Here is a 21820-nt window from a genome sequence, read left to right on the forward strand (position 1 = left end):
CTCCAGCCAAAGGACCAGGAAAGCCTAGCAAGACAGAAAATTTTTAGACAACAACTGTACTACCTGAGACAAACATGACAGAAAAAACTATGGTCCCCAACACCCACAATGGAGGAGTGTGTTAGAAGGACGAGTAGGGAGGTGGGATTTTCATCCTATCAGACAGTAACAAGTCCAAGTCCTCCCTCGCCCCCTCCATATAGAGAGTCAATGGAGATCACGTGCAGACATAAACTTTCATCTCCCACCTAGCAGTAATAATGTTTCCCTCTCTTTCCCCACTTGGGTGGTATCAGAAGAGGCCTAGTGAAGACACATCAGGATTTTGACCACTGCCCAGCAGTAAAGAGGCCACCACTGACCCTGACCCTTGGTGTCAGTGGAGGCCATGCATAAAGCAGTAATGAGACATTCCTGACCCTTCCAGCTGCAGTGGTATCCTCAGAGGCCTACTGACGAATGGGACCTCCCACCTCTGCCCAAAAGTACCAAGGAGTCCCTCTCTACCTTGGATGTCAACGGAGGCCAAGTGGGGAAAACTAGATTTCTCTTCCAACCTGGCAGCAATAATATGGTGCCATTCCTTCCCCCTGCTACAGCAGTGTCAGAGGAAGTCAGCTAAAACAGGAGGTTTATGTAAGATCCAAAGATTCACAAGATAACGCCCAAAATATCCAGGTTTCAATTGAAAGTCACTTCACATACCAAAAGCAAGACTGTCTCAACTTGAATGAAAAAAACAAAACAAAATAATTAACAGATGATAAATTAAAGATGAGACGTTAAAATTATCTGACAAAGATTTTGAAGCAGCCATTATTAAAAAAATGTTTCAGTGAGCAGCTGCAAACATACCTGAAACAAATGAAAATATAACATGTCTCAGCAAATAAACAGAAGATATAAAAAAGAACTAAATGGAAATTTTGGAACTGAGAATCACAATAACCAAAATTTAAAACTTAAAGAATGGGCACAAAGGCAGAGTGGAGGTGACAGAGGAAAGGATCAGTGAATTAGAAAAGAAAACAATAGATCTTACGCAACTGGAACAAAAGAAAGAAAAATTTCTAAAAATTCTAAACAGAGCCTCAGGGATCTATGAAACAATAACAAAAGTTTAAAATCCATGTTATTGCAATCCAGGAAGGAAGGACAAAAAAGGGTAAGGCTGAGAAAGTGCTCAAGCAAATAACGGTTGGAAACTTTCCAAATCTGGCAAGCAACATATACCAAGATACATCATAATCAAACTAGAAACCATGGAGATGAGAAGGCAGTGGCAATTTTTCAAGTGCTTAAAGAACAGAATTGTCAACCAAGAATCCTATACCCAGTGAAAATACCCCTCAGGAAGGAAATGAAAATAAAGACATTAGCGGATGAAGGAAAACTCAAGAGAATTTTCACCAACAGACCTAACCAAAAAGAGCAGCTAAAGAAATGTAATAAACAAAAAGGAAAAAACAAAAGAAGGAACCTCAGAATATAAAAAAGAAAAAAGAACATAAGCAAAAATATGGGTAAATACAATATGCTTTCCTTCTTCTCTTGACTTTTCTAAATTATTTTTGATGGTTTTAACAAATTATAACAGTGTCTAATACAGTTCTAAATGTATGTAAAGTATTTAAGATACTTATTATAAATGCAGGAAGTAAAGAAAGAGGAAGTAAATGTACTAACTAAAAAGCCAGATTGGCAGTGGGTTAAAAAACATGATCTAACTATATGCTACCAAAAACTCACTTCAAATATAGTGACATAGGTAGGTCAAAGTAAAAGAATGTAAATGGCATATCCTGCAAACATTAATCAAAATAAAGCAAGAATGCTATATTAATCAGAAAAGTAGACTTCAAAGAAAATCACCAGACACAGGGAGAGGGACATTAAGGGCCTCATGATAAAAGGGTCATACCACCAAGAAGATACAGCAATCCTATAATATGTATGTACTAATAACAGATCTATAAAATATGTAAAATAAAAACCTATCGAACTGATATGAGAGTGTGAGACGTCAACAAACCTCTCTCAGGAATTGACTGAATGACTAGAGAGAAAATCAGAATATACAAGATCTCAACATCATCAAACTACAGGATCTAATCAACATTTATAGAACACTTGACCCAACAACAGCAGAATACACATTCTTTTTCAAGTGCCCAAGGAATACATACCAAGAAAGACTATATGCTACCCTATAAAACAAGTTCATCAACAAATTTAAAGAAATTAAAATCTTAGGAGTGTGTTCTCTGATCACAATAGAATCAAATTATAAGTCATTAACAAAGATAACAGGAAAACTCCTTAACGCTTGAAAACTAACAATATACTTACACATAATCCATGAATCAAAAGTCTCAAGGGAAATTTTTTTAAAAACACATTGAACTGAAGGAAAATGAAAATACAGCCTAACAAAATTTGTGGAAACTAGCAAAAGCAGTGCTGAGAGGGGAGGCTGTAGCACTCTTGCAGCTTTCTCTTGGAAAAGAAAATCTTCCAAATCAGTAATTTAAATTCCCACCTCAAGAACCTTGAAAAAGATCCAAATAAACCCAAACAAGTAGAAATTAAGGAAATAATAAAGAGATGAAATAAATGAAATTAAAAATAGAAAAATGATTTTGGTATTACCTTGATACCAAAACCAGACAAAGATAGTACCAAAAAGAAAAACTATACAACAATATCCCTCATTAGCACCGATGCAAGAATCCTTAACAAAATATTAGCAAATAGAATTCAACAATATATAAAAAGAATTATATAGCATAACCAGAGATTTATTTCAGGAATGCAAGGATAGTTCGATATTCAAAAATCAATTAATATAATCCACCACATTAACTGGTAAAAAGAGAAATATCATATGATCATATCAATTGATTCAGGAAAAGTACTCAACAAAATTCAACATCCATTCCTGATAAAAATCTTCAGTAAGAGGAATTGAGGAAAATTTCTTCAATGTGATGAAGAGCATCTAAAAATAACGTATAGCTAACATTCTAACACTAAAATATTGAATGCCTGTTTCCTAAGATCAGGGACAATGCAAAAATATCCACTCTCATTACTCTTATTATGTAGTGCTGGTAGTTCTGCCAGTACAGTTAATCAAGGAAAGGAATAAAAGGCATATAATCCTGAAAAGAAGAAATAAAACCATCCCTATTTGCAGATGACATGATTGTCTATATGGAAAATTCCAAGGAATCTATAAAAACAATTTCTAAAATGAGTATGTGAACTTATAAGGTCATAAGTTAAACATACAAAAATCAATTATATTTTTATTTATGAGCAACGAACATATGGCCATCAAAATTAACGTTTTTATATACTAGAAGTAAACATGTAGACACCAAAATTAAAAATACAATAAATACCATTGGATTTCCCTGGCAGTCCAGTGGTTAAGACTCTGCGCTTCTAATGCAGGGGGCACGGGTTCTATCCCTGGCCGGGGAACTAAGATCCCACATGCCGCATGGCACAGCCAAAAAACTAAATAAAAATAAAAATGTAATACCATGTACAGTAGTTTTTAAAATGAAGTAATTAATTGTAAATCTAATAAAATAAAATATATAAAATATGTAAATAAAATAAAATATATCTAATAAAAATATGTCCAACACACAGACATCCAACATATGGATGCTGAAAAGTACAAAATGCTGATGAAAAAAAATCAAAGATCTAAATAAATGAAGAGATACACTGTGTTCAAGAAATGGAAGACTAAACATAATAAAAATGTAAATTCTCCCCAAACTGATATACAGATTTAACACAATTCCTTTAAAAAAAATTTCCCAGCTAGATTTTTGAAGATGCAGTAGATAGAGACAAGATTAGTCTAGACTTTATACAGAAAGGCAAGCAACTAGAATAGCTAAAACAATTTTGAAAAAGAAGAATGAAATCAGTCTATCTGATTTCAAGACCTAATATATAGCTACAGTAATAATTAAGAATGCATGATATTGCTGGAGGAGCAGACACAATAGATCAATGAAACAGAATAGAGAATAGAGAACCAGAAATAGACCCATATAAATATGCCTACCTTGTTTTTGACCAAGGCACAAAAGCAACTCAATAGAGGAAGGTTAGCTTTCAAACCAATGGTGCTGGAGCAACTGGACATCCATAGGTCCATCCAAAGGACCTCAAGCTAAGAAACACATCTTATACAAACATTAACTCACAATGAATCATGAACTTAAATGTCAAACACAAAACTATAAAGAGAAAAAGAGGAAAAAAAAAGTCTTCAGAATGTAGGGCTAGGTAAAGAGTTCTTGGACTTGGACTTGACACCAAAAACACAATCCATAAAAGGAAAAAGTGATAAACTGAACTCCAACAAAATTCAAAACTTTTGCTCTGCCAAAAACCCTATAAAGAAGACGAAAAGGTAAGATATAGATTCGGAAAAAATACATGCCAACCACATATCTGACAACTATTATCTAGAATACATAAAGAACTCTCAAAACACAACAGTAAAAAAACCCAAACAATCCAATTAGAAAATGAACAAAATTAATGAAAAGACATTTTACCACAGAGTATACAGTTGACCCTTAAACAACACAGGGGTTAGGGGTGCCAACCCCCTCTCCCCACCACACAATCAAAAATTGTGTGTGACTTTACTGTCGACCCTCCGTGGTTTCAACCAACCATAGATTGTGTAGTACTGTGTTAACATATTTACTGAAAAAAAATCAATGTTTCAGTGGACCTGCACAGTTCAAACCCACATTAAGAGTCAACTGTATTGATACACACACTTGCATGAATCTCCAGAGAATTATGCTGAATGAAAATAAGTCAATCTCAAAAGACTATGTACCATACAACCTTATTTCTATAACATTCCTAAAGTGACAAAATTACAAAAATGGGAAACAGATTAGCGGTTGCAAGCAATTATAAAGGGGGAGAGGGCAAGAGGGAAGTGGATGTGACAATAAGAAAGGCAACATGAGGTACCCTCGAGGTGATGGAAACGTTCTACATATTGTCTGTATATATGCTGATACTCTGGCTGTGATATTTTACCATAGTTTTGCAAAAAGTTATCACTGGGGGGAACATGAATAAAAGGTACATGGGATCTCTCCGTATAATTTTTGATAACTGCACATGAATTGACAATTATCTTGAAATTAAAAGTTTAGTTAAAAAACTATAAAGCAATAGTGATACAACAACAACAGCAAACAAAAAGCAGGTGAGAAGTGTGTACTTCTTCATGTTCTCATTCTTGAGGTAAGAGTCTCCTTGCAAGGCCTTGCACTAGGATTACCAAGTCAAATTTACTCTCACTCTACATTCCTCCTTAGCTAACATCATTCATTCTGGAGGTTTCAATTACCTTACGCCATTCTTCTCTTCAGAAGTCCAGCCAACAGATCTGCTTCTCTTGGGGCTGTCCCTGTTTCGGTAGTTGTCACTATATCATCAATGCATCAGATGTTACTGTTAATGTGTGGTTTCCTCTGTCTCACTCTCACACATCTAGTCAATCATAAAAACCATTAATTCAAGTTTCTAAATACATGGTAAATCAGTCCATTTCTTCTCATCTTCACTGCCACCTCCTGGTCTAAGCTACGACTATAACAATCTCTTGACTGACTTCTTCATCCCCATTTGTGCCTCCCTCAAAAGCATCCCTCCTGTAGGAACCAAACTGATCTTTACAAAACATAAATACAAACCCCTCACTCTCTAGCTGAAAATCTTTCAATGTTATCCACTATGCTTGCAGTAATCTCATCAAAGCACACAAGGTACCACATATTCTGGTTTCCACCACAATGATTCCACCCTTCTCGCTCTTTTCTAAAATCCAGTCATACTATTCTTCTAGTTTCTCCTCGACATCCTGCTTTTTCTCACCTCGGGGCCTCTGCATTCCCTCCCACCACTCCCAGCCCAATCTACCTAATTTTCTACCCATCGGATCTTATCTATCACTTCCTCCAAGACAGGTTTTCCTGAACCTTCAGATGAGGATAGGTCCCTTATTGAATAATGAAAGAGATACCTATACAGTACTGTACAACTTCAAATAAATCTAATTAAAGTGTTTTAATAAAAAGAATCAAATAATTCTAAGATTCATACAAAGATAATATCTAAGGTATAAATAATATATTTCAATTCACAAGTCATACATATTTGCTTTGGTGATTTATTTAGGTTAATTTAGACCTACTTGATAAAGACACTTAACATCCATTTTCTTTGGAACTTTCTAAATATGAAATACAATAGTAATAATTCTCCTAGTAAGAAGCTTTGTCATTCATAGTCAAATCTGTGACCGTGATCTCAGATTTCTAGCCTGCAGAACTGTGAGAAATAAATGTTTGTTGTTTACAAGCCACCCAGTCTGTGATACTTTGTCATAGCACCTTGAATTGACTAAGACAGAAAACTGGTACTCAAAGTGTGGTGCTGCTATAACAAATACCTAAAAATGTGAAGTGGCTTTGGAACTGACAGTAATGGGTAGAGGCTGGAAGAGTTTTGAAGTGCATGCTAGAAAAAGCCTACTTTACAGTGAACAGACCATTAAAAGCTATTCTAGTGAGGGCTCAAAAGAAGAGCTGCAGAGAAAGCCTCAGTCTTGCCTAAAGAACACCTAAGTGGCCTTGAACAGAATGTTGGTGGAAAGATGGACAGTGAAGGCCATTCTGATGAGGTCTCCGATGGAAATGAGGAACATGTTATTGGAAACTGAAGGAAAGGCAATCCTTGTTAAAAAGCAGCAAAGAACGAGGCTAAACTGCCCTCACGTCCTAGTGTTTTGTGGAAAACAGAGCTTGTGGTTCTATCTTGTGCAAGATAGAAATAGCCAACAAAACTGGCTATCTGGCTGAACCTTTTTCTAAGCAAAGTGTTGAAGGTACCATCTGGCTTCCCTCGAATGTTATAGTAAAACGTGAAGAAGAAAGAGATGACTTAAAGACAGAATTTGCAATCAAAAGGGAAGCAGAAATTTAAAATTTGGGAAACTCTCAGCTTATCCATATTACAAAAAATAAGCAAGCATGTTTGGGAAAGACCACTAAGGGTGTGGCCAAAAGACCTTTTGATGAGAAGATGAGTATGCATATGAACCAGGGGTTTAATCAGCCACCCCAGCAAGAAAACTGCAATTTGAACTCGAGGGGAAGGAGACAGGAACAAATGAAGGTTGGCTGTCAGACTTCTTGAAATTCATAGACGGGAACCATAGAGCTATTCTGCTTCAAATGTGTGATATTCAGCACGAGGTAATTCAGAGATCATCAGGGCTTCCGGCTCAGTTTCAAAAGTGGGGAGGGCATAACCTGGGTTTCAACAGGCCAGAAGACTCCCACCCAAAGCCATGGGAGACAGACCCCTCCCCGGCAGAGCTGTGGGGAAGTGGCTATCTTCATCTAGATTTCAAGGGAAGGAGCCACTTGGAGGCACAAGACCCAAGCAGAAGGCACCACGGCAAGGGCAAGGCCACCAGAGACCTCACCAGGGCAGTGCCCAGCAGAGCTGTGAGGGCGGGGCTGCAGGTCCCTACAACTCCAAACCAGCAGAGCCACGGGTGTACCATTCCCACCCTGGAGAGAGCCTGTGGGACTGCACCCAGCAAAGCCCTGGGGGCAGGGACGCTCTAGTGTGTCCAGAAAGTGGGGCTCCTGCCTCAGTGGGCCTGGCAGGCAGAGCATCAAATTAAAGAAGATTATTCTTGAGCCTTAAGATTTGATGCTGTTTGCCCTGTTGGGTTCTGACTTGCTTAGGAACTATCACCCCCTTGTCTCCTACTTCTCCTTCTTAGAATGGGAGTGTTTAACGCTATGCCTGTGCTACCATTACAATCTGGAAGCACATGATTTGTTTGATTTCACAGGTTCACAGCTAAAGGGGAATTTGTCTCAGGATGAACCATCCCTTGAGTCTTACCCATACCTGACACAGATGATATTTATTTATTTAATTTATTTTTTGCGGTACGCGGGCCTCTCACCTTTGTGGCCTCTCCCATTGCGGATCACAGGTTCCGGACGTGCAGGCCCAGCGGCCATGGCTCACGGGCCCAGCCGCTCCGCAGCATGCGGGATCCTCCCAGACCGGGGCACGAACCCGTGTCCCCTGCATCGGCAGGTGGACTCTCAACCACTGCGCCACCAGGGAAGTCCCACAGATGATATTTAGATGAGACTTTTGAGTCAACCGTGGAACCAGTTAAGATGCTGGGACTACTGGGATGGTGTGAGTGCCTTCTGCACGTAACAAGTTCATGAATTCTGCGGGGCCAGCAGCAGGATGCTCTGGTCTAAATGCTTGTGTCCCGCTCCCGCAAATACATGTGCTGAAATCCTAATACCCAACGTGATAGTATTAGGAGGTGGAGTGTTTATAAGGTGCTTAGGTCATGAGGATGGAGTCTACATGAACGGGATTACTGCTCTTTAACTGGCCATTCTGTCATGTGAGGATACAAGAAGTCTGGGATCCAGAAGAGGGCCTTCACCTGGCCAGGCTGACACCCTGATCTCAGGCTTCCAACCTCCAGGACTATGAGAAATAAATGTTTTTTTGTTTATAAGCCACCCAGTCTGTGGTAGTGTGTTATAGCCACCTGAACAGACTAAGACAGACTTACTCATTATGAATAATTTAGCAACCAATGCACTATTTTCTGGCAATTTTTCTTTGCCATTTTATGGGCTTTAAGGGCAACTTCATACATAAATACACACACACACACACACACACACACACACTTTGTTAGAGTTGTTAAGTTTACTGTGTAAAAAGCAACACGTGCTTTGTAAATAAATACTAAAAATTGAACTTAAAGTTTAGGTTTCTTTCTGAAGTATTCTTTCTAAAGTTTGATAAGTTCGACTTAGTTTCTTAATTGTAAAAACAACAACACCAGAAAAAAACATAGGAAAATGACTGTTGGGATGTGCCATGTAAAAAGAAATTTGTTTGAAGCTTTAGAAAATATGTCTATATGCACTTTCTGAATAGTACCTTAGAGAGGTTAGGGCTTTAGATCTTTACATTTTAAAATTCTACAAGTACTGAATCTGTATTTCTCAATTTCATGTTTATTTTCCAATACCCCATGTTGACTTAAAATTACATATGGACACTTGGTACTGAGTACTACTCTAGAATTAACTAATTCCACTAGTAATCATACCTTCTTCTATTTGTCATATTACAGTTTTCAACCGTGCTTCTGTATAGGTCATGTACACATAGTTCATAGTTCTGTATACATTTATATGTTCATTTCCTGTTAAATACATCTAGTTAAAAGCATCATTATGAAGCATAAAAATAATGAATGGGTCATGAGAATGGATTTCAGAATATAAGATAAGAGTAGCCATGTAAAAATACAACCACTATGTTTTGTTTTGTTTTTTTGCGGTACGCGGGCCTCTCACTGCTGTGGCCTCTCCCGTTGCGGAGCACAGGCTCCGGACGCGCAGGCCCAGCGGCCATGGCCCACGGGTCCAGCCACTCCGCGGCATGTGGGATTCTCCCAGACCGGGGCACGAACCTGCGTCCCCTGCATCGGCAGGCGGACTCTCAACCACTGCGCCACCAGGGAAGCCCCAACCACTATTAATTGATGTAAAATATGCTTACAAAACAGGAAATAGAACTTGAGACTACTGGGTTTTGCAAAAGAAGCAAGGAATACTCTAAAAGTGCAGCTTCACAGGGTATTAGTGTTTATATTTTACCAGCCTCAGGTTAATAAAACTGGGCTGTTTCCAAACTGTGAAGGAGGACATACACTCAAACCTGTATTAACCAAAAAGCTGGAGAAGTAGCTTCGTTTGACTGACTAAATTTACTTATAAGGCCTTTTGTTTTAACTACTGCTATTGAAAAACTTTCTAAAATGTATTAAGGAATACTTTCTTGCTTTAGTAAGTACCCTATAGTGAATATAATTAAATCACCAGTGACTGACTGCAAGTCTTATACATTAGGGTCAGCCTTGTGAGCATCAGTATTCATTGGACCCTAATGAAGATGTGCACATTCAGGCTAAATGTATACAGACTGGCCCTAGGCTATTCATTCTTTGGGAGCTCGTCTTTTTAAAAAAAAAAAAAAAAACTGAATTGTTTAAAATCAGTATTTCAAAGGGGAGGAAAGGAGCTTATTTTCTTGTAAGTCAAAAACCAGGAAAAATAAACCTGGTTATCTGAGCTTTTACTGTATCACTGGAGCTTTCCTAAAGTAATAGGTACTCTTGAAAAATCTGTTCCATTTCAACACTTTTAAGGAAATAAATGCCCAAGGGCAAAGCTGGGGGAAAAGAAAGGTTAAATCCAATTCCTATATAGAGAAGAAAACAATATTGAAGAAAGCTGCGCAATATCCAGGTATTTACTATGTACTAAGTATGCTTAGGTACTAAGTACTCTGCTAAGCACTATGGCTACAGGAAGCCTTTTGTGCCTGGGCCTCAGTTTCTTCACCTGCAAAATTAAAAGTCGAGCTATATATGCCTCTCGTTTAATATATAAAAACTTCCCATGCTGTGATTCATTACGAACAAAGTGATAGTACTCTACTGTGACCCACTGCGTGTATGTGTGGGGTTCAGGGGGTGGTGAAATAACTTTCCAAGGGACCTAGGATGCCTGAACTCCTAAGAATACTATTCTCTACAATTAATTTAGGAATGCTGGCTAGTCATTTTAACCCTCTTTTATTGGGCAGAACAGTAAATTAAGAACAAATAAAGAGCTGATTGGGCTCTGTGTTATGGGATTAAATATTAAATATCCCAAAAGAGACAGTGAAGCATCCGTGGAGGCCTTATTTCCTTTCAGTTTTCTTTGAAGTCTTATCCTAAAAGACAAATGGTATCAGCACTTGCAGTTTGATCCACAGAGCACTGGAGTGAACATGAGCAGGGCTGGATTTGGGTTCTAGCCTTGACAGTAGCAAACTGTGTGATCTTAGACAAGTCACCTGCTCATCTGCAAAATATTGTCTTCTATTTGTGTCATTAAACAAGAAAGCCATGACAAATTCAGTGTATTTCCTTTTAAAATAAAGATAGTACACAAATAGTTCAGGAGAATGCCCTGGATGTATTTTGATTTTGGAAAGGCATTTGACCAAGTATTGAATACAAACATTAAGACAGACTGCACAGTCAAATGGGTTCCTAACTTTGAACAGCAAGCTCTGAGTAATGAATCAGAAGAAATGCTGGAAAGATGGACTGAATTAACAAGATTAAATTTAACTGTAGATTCAAATGAATGGCCTAGATCACTCTTTAAAATCGCAACTATATGCATATAATAAACTTCTGGCTTTCAGTTTGGATACATCAGTCTCCCTGTGTGGAATAACTGATTCATTGGGTTTTCTTCTTATGTTTCCCAAGTATAAATGTAAACCCTGGTACTACAGTGAAAAAAAATCCACCAAGCATGGAGTAGAAGAGGCCTGACTTAAGTACAGTTCATGTGAAAAAGAACAAAGCTTGAGCTGACTTCGAGCTCAACATGAGTCAACAGTGTGATATGACTGCCAAAAAAGTTAACGTAAGCTTAGCCACGAACAACAGAAGTATAGTGTCCAGAACAAGAGAGTTGCAGCTTTACTGTATTCTCTGCATGCTGTGCTGGATACCACACTTCTAGAATGATAGGCTCCATCCCCAGGACACCCTACTTAGGAGTGATACTGACAAAACAAGCACAATTCCATGACAGGAAGTGACCAGAATGGGAAAGGACCTAGAAAACAAGCCCTCGAGACTGAAAAAACTAAGACTATTTCTCCTGGAAAAGCTAAGTCTTGGGGGAGAGATACTGAATATCTGATGAGCTGCTGGTGACAAAGTTCAGACCTAATAGGACACATAGCAAAGCAGATTTGGTGTCATACAAACAGTACCCAAAACAGAATGGGCTGCTTCAGCATTGGGGACACTCAGGTAATGCAATTGTTGTCAACTCTGGCTACACAATAGAAAACACCTGGGAACAGTTTTAAATCTATCAATGCCCAGGCCCCACCCCTAACCAATTAAATCAGAATCCCTGGGATTGGGCCTGGGCAATGGTAGGTATTAAGAGCTTTCCAGGGGTTTCTAGCATGCAGCTACACTTAGGAATGACCAAGGTAAATACAGTCAGGGTGGCTACCTGTCTGTGTGTGGTATAGTGTAGAGGGGATTCCTTCTCAGAAGCCTGCATTAGATTTAACTTGTTAACATTATCCTCTATGATCATGAAGATTAGCTCTCTTTGCAAATATTTGAGAAGAAATCAAGTTTAAATGGCACAGTCTCTTAAAGGGAAGAATTTAGGTTGAGTTATAATAGCTAGCCTATTCTATTCGTGAATAACTGCTTTCAGTGATTTAAGCATTACCATCTTTGAGGAAAAGGACAACAGTATCGGCATGTTTACACGTTGATAAATTTAAACAATTTAATTCCAAAGTTTGTAAAATAAATTTAAAATATGCTAACATTCAAGAGTTCTCAAGTTAATTTCATGATAAAATATTCTTAAAATCAAGCAGAAGCTCCCTTGTAGTTTGAATGGTCTCTGCCACTAGTAGCTTATCAGATGTACATGATAAAATGTTATATTTTCCTACTTTAAATATTTTCTAAAATGTTTTATAACATAATAGCCTGGACCAATGTACAGTCCTCCGTATTTCCTCCAGTGTTGGTTATATTCTTATTCTTAATCCTACTCTTCTGACCACTGAATAGAGGCATTTATACACATTTCCTAATCTCCTTTGAAAAAGATACATCCAGAGCCTTCTGGTCTTAATATAGGTCAGGCAACTACTGTAGTGGGTGGGGTTATGAGTCTAAATTTTAGTGACCCCCTCCAGATTTTTCCACTTACATATAACACACCCTCTAAACTTTAAAACTTTCACTTTAGGTTACGGTAAGTCATCAACCATTTCCTTTTACTTTCGCATCTGTCAATGCAAAAAGCTCCAAATGATCTGAAGCTTCTTCTAGGCTACTCAAAGTCTCTCTCATTAATCTTTGTCATGTGGTTCTAAATAACGAGAGAGATATAATGAGAGAGATATTAAACAGGATCATCTTGTTTACAGACAACCACCACCAAAAGAGTCTGGAATAACGCCGTGGATTTGACTAGATGGATTCAGGGTGAAGGAGCTTTTCAGGAGTCCTGATGTGGGGACCAAGCATACAGTTAACATTTTACCAATAGCTGGCTAACTGTACCACGTTCCAAGTAATGACTGCCCTTTCCATATCAAAACACTAGAAAGAACTACGACCTTACAACCATCTGAGCAGCTGCTGGGTGGACAGTCTGCTCCACAGCCAACAGTCACCTTTCCATTTTTCAAGCACATACCTCTCACAGAAATGTTTTCAGTGCAGCAGTCTACAGAGCTGGTTATAACACCGGCACGATGTGACAACAAAATTCATGATGATTTTGCTTTTTTAGCCTGCCCCTTTTTTTTTAAATTCTTCCCTCCCCCTTCATCCCGCAAAGAAAACCAAACCAATGATACTTCCACAAAACCTGACTCAGACTTATGAATATAATGCTTTCAGTGAAAGCAGACCAGCTTTATAGGAGAACAGCTTTCATGAGAAGCAGGAAGCTGATCTGAGCAGCAGAGAGCAGGGATGGGGCGGAGCAGAAAGGAACTGAGCTGGGGGGGAGCGAGCACAGACCGTCCTGGCTGCTTCTAGTTACTTATCAACAGTTTCAGCTTATAGCACAGATTTATGAACAGGGTGAGCATCGGTCCTGCCGTACCTTTTCTTTCTTTTACGAATCTCTGTCAATCTGGTAAACTATTACACGGGATAGTGAGGCCTTACAGACTCGCCAGAGCCCAGTTGCAGGGAAATGATGTAAGCTTCCCACCTCCCACCAGCTCCTGCTCTGCCAATCCACCTCTATTCTGACCTGTTAACATCCCCTCCCTCCCCCAGTGCCACTGCCGTGGGGCGCCCCGGGCCCCAGGCTCGCCTGGCTGTGTCCTACTGTGCAGCAGAAAGTATTTGCCAGGGGATAAGGAGCATTTTTGTTTTGAGAAAAGTCTTCAATGAAAAAAGTAAATACCTCTCTATTTAAACAATAATGCTGAGTTGACAAAAGCTAGTCCCCAGTCGCCAGGAGAAATAATATTAAATAGGATGGTGGTAAAGAATGCAATTTAGCAAAAGGCAGCAGAAAGTGTGATGCAGCAATGGGTATAATAATGGGAGTTAGGAGACACCGGTTCTCCTAATACCACCTCGATGACCTTGAACAATTGGCTTAATCTCTCTGGTTTCATTTTCTGTAAAGGGAAAGAGTTAACGTAAATTACATCTGAGGTCTCTTGTGGTAATTTTATGAACTGATATGCAAAAGAGACAAATCAGGAAAAAAGTAATCTGACTGTTGCCAATTGTTTGTTGTTTACTCAAAATTGCACACAACTCCTTACACTGAGCTATTTAAAATACGCTTTGCCAAGGTGCTAGTAAATGTGAGTAGGACTAGCAAAAGATGTGTAGGAAAAAAGTTACAGGCAATTTGAGTGTTAATCCTGACCTGGAGAATTTATAGAGAATTAGGATTGTGAAGATTCATTCTCAGGAAAAGATGATTTATTAACATGCTTAGAAGCAATTAAGACCTTTAACATTAACCTAGACAACATAAACTATTTACCTTGGCCAGCACTGTTCTAAGTTTACAGGAGTGTGTGTGTGTGTGTGTGTGTGTGCACGCACGCGCGCACACACACACACACACACACACACACACACACATCGGGGGAGAATTTTTTTTTAATTAAGAGCCCACTGGTTACTAGGACAACAGTCTTCAAATTAGGTTAGGCAAACTCCTAGAAGTGCATAAGACTTTCTAAGGGGTATGAGGGGTATGCAGGCACATAGATGGTAAATCAATTTCCATATCAACCTTTGTAAGTACACTTATCTGCCTGAGAATGCCCCTAGAGAGCAGGTTCACCTGTCTCTTCCCCTCTTTTCCTATCCCCCCTCTCCCACTTTACAAAATCAAGGCACATAGTCATTCATCACAAATGTCACTCTGGGGCATTGCTTAAGGTAGGAAAAAACCTCTGAGCAGGACATAAGGGTACAATTAGAAATACTGGTAGCGGTAGCGAGGGGCTTCCCTGGTGGTGCAGTGGTTGAGAATCTGCCTGCTAATGCGGGGGACACGGGTTCGAGCCCTGGTTTGGGAGGATCCCACATGCCGAGGAGCAACTGGGCCGTGAGCCACAACTACTGAGCCTGCGCATCTGGAGCCTGTGCTCCGCAACAGGAGAGGCCAGGATAGTGAGAGGCCTGCACACTGCGATGAAGAGTGGCCCCCACTTGCCACAACTAGAGAAAGCCCTCGCACAGAAACGAAGACCCAACACAGCCAAAAATAAATTAATAAACTCCTACCCCCAACATCTTCTTTAAAGAAAAAAAAAAAAAAAAGAAAGAAATACTGGTAGCGAAAAAGTGTGTGGCCCTAACTCTTGCAACTCAGGTGGTTTTGCCAATTTTTTGCTTGGAATAAAATTGGAGGAGGACCTAATTTGGTTGTCAGCTGATAAATCATTAAAGACAATTTTAAATGATAGAGCACTGTGGTTTTGAATATAACTGAGGAGGAGTTCAAAGAACTGAGTGACACTGCTGTAATAATACTCTCATCCTCTTCAACATATTTATGTAAACAAAATTTCAGTGTATATATTAAAATGAATGAAAAGTATGCTGAACTCTTCCTGCAGTGAATAATATTCATGTGTTGATATATGAACTAACTAGAAGAAAAGTACCAATAATGCACTGAGATAAATTTCCAGTAAAATAATATTTTTCTCTAATATTATTTATCAAAATTTGTAATTCACATGTTATTTTGATCAACTGTGTACTAATAATCACTGTGATAAATATCTTTTAAAGTCTCATGATCACAATAAATTAAATTTTGTCACCAGAAGTACCATAGGGTGATCAAAAATAGATTTTTTAAATGTAATAATACATAAGGATAAAATTTAGTGGGAAAAGTATAATAATAAAGACTTCAAGGAGAAAAATTCACACTAAAATCTGACTGTTAAAGAATAGTTTGTAAATGGATAGTGGTAGGTAAATATTAAACAGCTATGGTATTTGATTCAAGTAAATACATTTTAAAAGGCTATACCAATTTTATTAAGAAATGTCAACATTTACAATCAATGACGATTATATCATTAGCAAATGATTAAACCTATGACAAAATTTTTAAATGTCATTGAAGAAATATATGACAGAATCCAATAGTTTTCAAAATTCTTTTACTGCAGCAAAAATGTTTAAAGACTGGTGAACCCTTCTTCCAGTCCAGAGCACCTTTCAACTAAGAGTTTAAAATAAATAAGTAAATAAATAATTTTTTTAAAAAAAGGACAGCAATCTAGAACCTCAAGAAATGAGCCACATGGAGCAACTAAGTTTTCCAGTTACCTGTGGTTATATTCTTTGAGTATCACAACCGTTTTGTCTAATTTTAAGCTATCATAAATGAAAATCTTCTCAAAATGGGGAACTTCTGAGACCACACCAACGTGATTTAACCGTTTATTAGTGTTTCCCAGACAATTATTACTAACACCAATCCTGCAAAGTATTCATATGATGCCCCCAAGGCTTTTGCTGATCCTTGTGTTTGGCATTTTGCATTTCTGCCAGCAAGCAGGGGATGTGGGTTCAATTCCCGGCCCACCAATCACGAGCTGCCAGCCCCTAAGCCAAGGTGCTGAAACACCCTGAGCTACACCTTTCTTCCCTATAAAAATAAGTTCATCTCATTTTCTTAAACTATCTCACAAAACTGAGATGAGTTCACAGAAGTGAACATGCTTTACTTTAAAACTCCACACAGAGAAAACTTAGGTTCTCACTACTGAGTGCCTGCATGAAGCTCCCCTCTCCATTCTAACTGTGGAAATCAGCCAAAAAGCAAACTAAATCTGTTTAATTCTGATAAAAATGGTTTAAGTAAGGGATGGGTGTCTTCTATAAAATACATACATCAACTTAGTGACATTTATTTCCAGAGGTCATATGAGTTCTGGATCACTGATACTGATGGATGGCTGAGTGACATATAGAAAGATGTAACTCTATATATGTCCCATCCAAAACCTCAATCTGCTGATATAACAAAAGAGTCATGGAAAAGAGAGGCCTAACATTTTTAAGATGTGATGCTCATTCACCTTAGTACCAAGCCTATCACCCTCCCAACCACCAATATACAAATACATGTTGCTTTTATTAATTATCTGCTCACTAAAAGTTTTTTATTATTATTATGGTGTTTGGTAGTCCAAAACTTCAGTTCCCAAGCTACTGGTCCATCGAGTGCCCTAGAACCTTAGGTTCATTCCCAGAAGCACAAAATAAACCTTTCACTTTCAAATGTAGCAAATAAAATTCAAATAACATCGAAGGGGAGATAAGGTTTTAAAGAGTTAACTGATACTACCTGTTCTATTTAAAATGTCCATATGGTAAGCTTACTCTATTCCATGAATTATTATGTGGTTACTATTATTACAGTCTCACTTGACCCTTGAAGCAATTCTAATATTATTTCCAGGCTACTGATTGTGAAACTGAACCTCAAAAGTATTGAAGTGATTTGCTCAACATCACAAATGAAAGCCAGAACTAGAACTCAATCCTGCAGATGGATAGTCCAGCAAAGTTTGCTGGTACATGTACTTGCCCCACTGAAACTGCTGGTATAATCAACAAAAACTGCAGTGAGAAGCTATGGCAGCATTCCTGCTCTTTTCTGTGTTTCCCATGGGGCATCATGGTTTTAGTCCAAAAAGCAGGCATTTTGGAATAGCACAGATCAGAGTTTGAATCCAGACCATGTGACTTGGGCGAGTTATTTAACTTTTCTAAGGCTCAATTTCCTCAATGAAAAGCATTTACCTCTGAAAGTATCAGGGCCCAGCAAAATGTCCCTTTCAACTCCTGAACTGCAATTCTATTCCACTGGCAAATCTTCAGTCTCATGCTCATGCCATGTTATTGCTGAGTTCCTGTGGATAACTGTGTTTGGGGCTTTTAATCTACATTATTTTCCTCTGTGCCTTCTGTCTAAAACTAAAACCTGGTTTTTTTCACTTAAAGTGACTGCTGGATATCTCAGTTTACCTATTTCCCTCAGGCAGAGTTAGGCTGCATTCCATGTGTTCCCAAAAGCTCTGCATATGCCACTATTACAGCATGGATGACTCTCATTTGTGACTAAAGATCTCATTACCCTGTGAGATCCCACAGAAAAGAATCCACGTTTTGCTCATCTTCACAACCCCAGCATCTAGTACACTGTGTTGCACTCAATAAATGTTGAAAGATCAGCTGCAAGTTTTCAAACCTGTTTTTTGTCTCCTTCAAGGTTTCCTTTGCCACTGTCTCTTTAGATAGTGATAATCTTGGATCACCAAAAGTGATTAGGATTTAGAGGATTAGTGATTACTTCTCTGGCAACTGGCTGGGGAAATAAAAAGGAAACAATCCTGGGTTGATGTTTCAGTACCCACTTTCCTGAATATGCCCAGATTCTGTTTTCAGACAAAAGATATGCCTTAGGGTCATGATCACTTAAAATTTTTTGACTAGCTCAAGGGGCTTTGTTTACCCCATAATATCCAGCAAAGTGCCTAGCACAAGGTCAATGTCAGATAAACACTTTTTATATTGGTTAACTGACAGCTGCTATTGGAACTGCCATAGGCCAAATGCAGAAGATCCCTGAACTACCAACAAGGGTGTTAAAAGATTTAGCAAAACACCAGTTAGTCTCTAATTTCAGATAATTAGCTTTTTAGAAATGTGAAACTATGATTAAATATAGTCAGACAATAAAAATTCCCCCAAATATCATACTTCTATCTTTTCCATATGGAGGTCTTTGAAAAGTATAGTGCTAAGAGAACTTCCTAACCTTAATCTGGAAAAGAACACTCTCTCATAAACTATATGGCACAAATTAACAGAAACTGTTGGTGCTTTAAGGTATGTGTATAGGAAGGAGACTCGGGATCAGTGATAAAGTAATACTCCTGCAATTCCCCAAATCTGATTCTATTTTGATAAATCTAAACATACCTATTTGAAAAAGTTACAGGGGGCCCAGAGGGGTGGGAGTTCTGAAAGTTGCATGTGCCCCTTTTGTTAATAAAGCCTGCGCTTGTGCATACTGGTAAATATAGTAAAATAAACTTTAAAGTAAAACTTTAGGTTGTATGCAAAGATCTATCTTTAAATGTTTCAAGTTCCCCTAAGATTTCCTTGCATTATTAGCCTTCAAGAGACATTAAGGCTGAGCATTCTGTTCAATGCTAAGGCAGCTATTATACTAAAAATCATCTTAAGATATTTTTAAAAATCAGCAATCTCTCAGAGAACACCTGGTGATCTTAACAAACCTTTTTTTAACCCAAGACATTAAGAAAAAAAAATATATATATATAGTATAGTAAGTAGATTACATTTTACAGGCCCATAGGCTTATAAGTTTTCCCAAATGTCAAACTCATACTATACTGAGAGATTATTAACTTTGTGATGGAATTAATCTCTTTAATATAAAAGCCACAGTCATAGCTACCATATAATCAAAATTAAGTTATATACACAATGCCAAAAAAATTCAAAGTAACATTTTTTTGTGTCATAATGATTATAAAGGCTAAATGGTATATATTCACCAGTAAGTTACAGATTCTCCTCACCACATACATTCAAATATTCTTTTATTATCTTCATGAAATCTTAATAAGAACATTTAAATTACCTAAAGTATTCTGCTCAAGGAAATATTTCTATTAGTATTAAGACCCTTGAAAATAGAATGTTACTAGGTATGGGATTTGTATTCTCCTTTTAACTGCATGCTATTACTAACAGGGGTAACATTCATTGATTTTTTTTTTCTTTTTTAAATTTTATTTTTTTTATTGAAGTATAGTTGATTTACAGTGTTGTGCTCATCTCTGCTGTACAGCAAAATGACTCCGTTATACACATATAGACATTCTTTTTTTATATTCTTTTCCATTATGGTTTATCACAGGATACTGAATATAGTTCCCTGTGCTATACAGTAGAACCTTGCTGTTTATCCATCCTATATATAATAGTTTACATCTGCTAATCTCAAACTCCCAGTCTTTCCCTCCCCTATCCTGCTCCACCTTGGCAACCACAAGTCTGTTCTCTATGTCTGTGAGTCTGTTTCTGTTTTGTAGATAGGTTCATTTGTGCCATATTTTAGATTACACATATAAGTGATACCATATGGTATTTGTCTTTCTCCTTCTGACTTACTTCACTTAGTATGATAATCTCTAGTTGCATCCATGTTGCTTCAAATGGCATTATTTCATTCATTTTATGGCTGAGTAGTATTCCATTGTATATATGTACCACATCTTTATCCATTCATCTCTTGATGGACATTTAGGTTGTTTCCATGTTTTGGCTATTTTGAATAGTGTTGCCATGAACATAGGGGTGCATGTATCTTTTTGAATTATGGTTTTGTCTGGGTATATACCCAGGAGTGGGATTGCTGGAGCATATGGTAATTCTATTTTTAGTTTTCTGAGGAACGTCCACACTGTTTTCCACAGTGGCTGCACCAACTTACATTCCTACCAACAGTGTAGGAGGGTTCCCTTTTCTCCACACCCTCTCCAGCATTTGTTATTTGTAGACTTTTTAATGATGGCCATGCTGACTGGTGTGAGATGGTACCTCACTGAAGTTTTGATTTGTATTTCTCTAATAGTTAGTGATGTTGAACATCTTTTCATGTGTCTACTGGCCATCTGTATGTCTTTGGAGAAATGTCTATAAGGTCTTTTGCCCATTTTTTGATGGGGTTGTTTGTTTTTTGTTGTTGAGCTGTATGAGCTGTTTGTATATTTTGGTGAACATTCATTAATTTTTATAGTCCCTTATAAAACAAGTAAATCATATTTAGTAGAAATATATTTTCTCAAATCAGATTACATATATTATTTATTTGCATGTTTTTTAACCTGATAACTTTTCCAGAGAAAAGCTGTTTTTCTATTATCCTCTAACATCTCTCTAGCTCTATGAGGTCTCAGGTTTGAAAGTCATAATTTGTCAATGTTTTAGCAAGTCCCTTGATACAGAGATATCTAAGATGGGTCTACAATACACAAGGTTTTACTGATGGAAATTTAGCAAGCATATTTTACAATATATTTTCACTTAAGAGAAAAACCACTGAGGTAAACATTTCCATTTTACAGAGAAAGACACTAAGCTCCGTAGAGGCCAAGCAACTCACATACTAAATAAGCTTTAAAAGGAAAGATTTGAGTTAGGTTTTCTTTCTTGAAATCAGGTGCTTTTAGCATATACTGGAAAGTTTAAAAATACATTTGTTCTTCAATGAAGAATAAAATTTGGGGGAGCAGGGAATTCCACAAGCTTCTCAAATGCCTCCTGCTTCTCCTCCCCTTTAAAGCAGCTGTTTCTGCATCATATTGGACTTGCACTGCTCCCCGAATTCTCTAGCTATTGTTTTGATCTCTTTCATTATAACTTTTTTCACTGTCCTATGAAAAATGAAGAATGTTATCTATGTTTTGTTTTTTGTTTTTTGTTTTTAGATAGGCATTATAGTTTTAAAAAGAAGAAAGGCTTCTTCTAGAACTTACA

At 37.8% G+C, this 21820-nt stretch overlaps 1 protein-coding gene across 12 annotated transcripts in view; it reads right to left on the reverse strand.

Moving 5' to 3' along the window:
• Positions 1-21820, reverse strand: part of BBX (BBX high mobility group box domain containing) — a 281580-nt gene that overhangs the window by 193040 nt on the left and 66720 nt on the right. The window contains exon 1 of one of the 12 annotated variants that reach the window (XM_079921633.1): positions 5405-5478. The exons of the other annotated variants lie outside the window; for them this stretch is intronic. The gene's annotated coding sequence lies outside the window, so the exon portion shown is untranslated. Of the gene's footprint in view, positions 1-5404; positions 5479-21820 lie in introns of those variants that run through there. 12 annotated transcript variants of the gene reach the window in all.

Source organism: Stenella coeruleoalba (genome assembly GCF_951394435.1).
Source record: "Stenella coeruleoalba genome assembly, chromosome: 5".
Taxonomy (NCBI): domain Eukaryota; kingdom Metazoa; phylum Chordata; class Mammalia; order Artiodactyla; family Delphinidae; genus Stenella; species Stenella coeruleoalba.